This window comes from Oncorhynchus kisutch, unplaced genomic scaffold, assembly GCF_002021735.2.
Source record: "Oncorhynchus kisutch isolate 150728-3 unplaced genomic scaffold, Okis_V2 scaffold1026, whole genome shotgun sequence".
Taxonomy (NCBI): Eukaryota; Metazoa; Chordata; class Actinopteri; order Salmoniformes; family Salmonidae; genus Oncorhynchus; species Oncorhynchus kisutch.
This window is the reverse complement of record NW_022262971.1, coordinates 58,737-62,407: the sequence shown is the minus strand read 5'-3', so window position 1 is coordinate 62,407 and position 3,671 is coordinate 58,737.

The following is a 3,671-nucleotide window of genomic DNA, read 5'->3' as shown; positions in this document are numbered from 1 at the left end:
CTTCCCCCCCCTTCTTTTTGTTTTGTGTGCACTCTATTAGACTAGAACCCTATGGACCCTGGTCAAAAGTAGTGCACTAAATAAATAGGGAATAGGGTGCCATTTGTCCCCTTTTTACTGCCCACACTAACCATTTGTCTAATTTGAACTGTGCTGTCAGAACAGTTTGTTTTCAGTATGCCAGTCGTTAGGAGAACTCACAAGGTCTGTGTTCCAGTAGGCAGCAGGGTTAGGAAATGAATCCTATAAATTTTCTACTCCGTTTCTACCTCCCAAATGACATACTATTCCCTATATAGTGCACTACTTTTGACCAGTGCCCTATTCCCTATATAGTGGTACTACTTTAGACCAGAGCCCTATTCCCTATATAGTGGTACTACTATAGACCAGAGCCCTATTCCCTATATAGTGGTACTACTCTAGACCAGAGCCCTATTCCCTATATAGTGCATTACTATAGACCAGGGCCCATAGAGTACCATTTGGGATACAGAGAGTGTAGTTTGGATTACAGCCAGTAATCAACTAAGTAGAAGGATAATGTCCTCTGTCTGGCTCTTGTTCTGTTTGACCATAATGTTTTGGTGTCCAAGAAACTAGACTTTTGAAGAATAACTTGAGTCACGTCCTGACCTTAGTGCCTTTATTATGTCTCTGTTTTAGTTGGGTCAGGGCGGGAGTTGGGGTGGTCAGGGCGTGAGTTGGGGTGGTCAGGGCGTGAGTTGGGGTGGTCAGGGCGGGAGTTGGGGTGGTCAGGGCGTGAGTTGGGGTGGTCAGGGCGGGAGTTGGGGTGGTCAGGGCGGGAGTTGGGGTGGTCAGGGCGTGAGTTGGGGTGGTCAGGGCGTGAGTTGGGGTGGTCAGGGCGGGAGTTGGGGTGGTCAGGGCGGGAGTTGGGGTGGTCAGGGCGGGAGTTGGGGGTGGTCAGGGCGTGAGTTGGGGTGGTCAGGGCGGGAGTTGGGGTGGTCAGGGCGTGAGTTGGGGTGGGTCAGGGCGTGAGTTGGGGTGGTCAGGGCGGGAGTTGGGGTGGTCAGGGCGTGAGTTGGGGTGGTCAGGGCGTGAGTTGGGGTGGGTCAGGGCGGGAGTTGGGGTGGTCAGGGCGTGAGTTGGGGTGGGTCAGGGCGTGAGTTGGGGTGGTCAGGGCGTGAGTTGGGGTGGTCAGGGCGTGAGTTGGGGTGGGTCAGGGCGTGAGTTGGGGTGGTCAGGGCGTGAGTTGGGGTGGTCAGGGCGTGAGTTGGGGTGGTCAGGGCGTGAGTTGGGGTGGTCAGGGCGTGAGTTGGGGTGGTCAGGGCGTGAGTTGGGGTGGTCAGGGCGTGAGTTGGGGTGGTCAGGGCGTGAGTTGGGGTGGTCAGGGCGTGAGTTGGGGTGGGTCAGGGCGTGAGTTGGGGTGGTCAGGGCGGGAGTTGGGGTGGTCAGGGCGGGAGTTGGGGTGGTCAGGGCGTGAGTTGGGGTGGTCAGGGTGTGAGTTGGGGTGGGTCAGGGTGTGAGTTGGGGTGGGTCAGGGCGGGAGTTGGGGTGGGTCAGGGTGTGAGTTGGGGTGGGTCAGGGCGTGAGTTGGGGTGGTCAGGGTGTGAGTTGGGGTGGGTCAGGCGGGAGTTGGGGTGGTCAGGGCGTGAGTTGGGGTGGGTCAGGGCGTGGGTTGGGGTGGGTCAGGGCGTGAGTTGGGGTGGTCAGGGCGGGAGTTGGGGTGGTCAGGGCGGGAGTTGGGGTGGTCAGGGCGGGAGTTGGGGTGGTCAGGGCGTGAGTTGGGGTGGTCAGGGCGGGAGTTGGGGTGGTCAGGGCGTGAGTTGGGGTGGTCAGGGCGTGAGTTGGGGTGGGTCAGGGCGGGAGTTGGGGTGGTCAGGGCGTGAGTTGGGGTGGGTCAGGGCGTGAGTTGGGGTGGTCAGGGCGTGAGTTGGGGTGGGTCAGGGCGTGAGTTGGGGTGGTCAGGGCGTGAGTTGGGGTGGTCAGGGCGTGAGTTGGGGTGGGTCAGGGCGTGAGTTGGGGTGGTCAGGGCGGGAGTTGGGGTGGGTCAGGGCGTGAGTTGGGTGGTCAGGGCGTGAGTTGGGGTGGGTCAGGGCGTGAGTTGGGGTGGGTCAGGGCGGGAGTTGGGGTGGTCAGGGCGTGAGTTGGGGTGGTCAGGGCGTGAGTTGGGGTGGTCAGGGCGTGAGTTGGGGTGGGTCAGGGCGTGAGTTGGGGTGGGTCAGGGCGTGAGTTGGGGTGGTCAGGGCGTGAGTTGGGGTGGTCAGGGCGTGAGTTGGGGTGGTCAGGGCGTGAGTTGGGGTGGTCAGGGCGTGAGTTGGGTGGGTCAGGCGGGAGTTTGGGGTGGTCAGGGCGTGAGTTGGGGTGGGTCAGGGCGTGAGTTGGGGTGGTCAGGGCGTGAGTTGGGGTGGGCAGGGCGGGAGTTGGGGTGGTCAGGGCGTGAGTTGGGGTGGTCAGGGCGGGAGTTGGGGTGGTCAGGGCGTGAGTTGGGGTGGTCAGGGCGTGAGTTGGGGTGGTCAGGGCGGGAGTTGGGGTGGGTCAGGGCGTGAGTTGGGGTGGTCAGGGCGTGAGTTGGGGTGGTCAGGGCGTGAGTTGGGGTGGTCAGGGCGTGAGTTGGGGTGGTCAGGGCGTGAGTTGGGGTGGTCAGGGCGGGAGTTGGGGTGGTCAGGGCGTGAGTTGGGGTGGTCAGGGCGTGAGTTGGGGTGGTCAGGGCGGGAGTTGGGGTGGTCAGGGCGGGAGTTGGGGTGGTCAGGGCGTGAGTTGGGGTGGTCAGGGCGTGAGTTGGGGTGGTCAGGGCGGGAGTTGGGGTGGGTCAGGGCGGGAGTTGGGGTGGTCAGGGCGTGAGTTGGGGTGGTCAGGGCGGGAGTTGGGGTGGTCAGGGCGTGAGTTGGGGTGGTCAGGGCGTGAGTTGGGGTGGGTCAGGGCGTGAGTTGGGGTGGTCAGGGCGTGAGTTGGGGTGGTCAGGGCGTGAGTTGGGGTGGTCAGGGCGTGAGTTGGGGTGGTCAGGGCGTGAGTTGGGGTGGTCAGGGTGTGAGTTGGGGTGGTCAGGGTGTGAGTTGGGGTGGGTCAGGGCGTGAGTTGGGGTGGTCAGGGCGTGAGTTGGGGTGGTCAGGGCGTGAGTTGGGGTGGTCAGGGTGTGAGTTGGGGTGGGTCAGGGCAGGAGTTGGGGTGGGTCAGGGCGTGAGTTGGGGTGGGTCAGGACGTGAGTTGGGGTGGTCAGGGCGTGAGTTGGGGTGGGTCAGGGCGTGAGTTGGGGTGGTCAGGGCGTGAATTGGGGTGGTCGGCGTGAGTTGGGGTGGTCAGGGCGTGAGTTGTGGTGGTCAGGGCGTGAGTTGGGGTGGTCAGGGCGTGAGTTGGGGTGGTCAGGGTGTGAGTTGGGGTGGGTCAGGGCGTGAGTTGGGGTGGGTCAGGGCGTGTGTTGGGGTGGTCAGGGCGTGAGTTGGGGTGGGTCAGGGTGTGAGTTGGGGTGGTCAGGGTGTGAGTTGGGGTGGGTCAGGGCGTGAGTTGGGGTGGTCAGGGCGTGAGTTGGGGTGGTCAGGGCGTGAGTTGGGGTGGTCAGGGTGTGAGTTGGGGTGGGTCAGGGCGTGAGTTGGGGTGGGTCAGGGCGTGAGTTGGGGTGGGTCAGGGCGTGAGTTGGGGTGGTCAGGGCGTGAGTTGGGGTGGTCAGGGCGTGAGTTGGGGTGGGTCAGGGCGTGAGTTGGGTTGGTCAG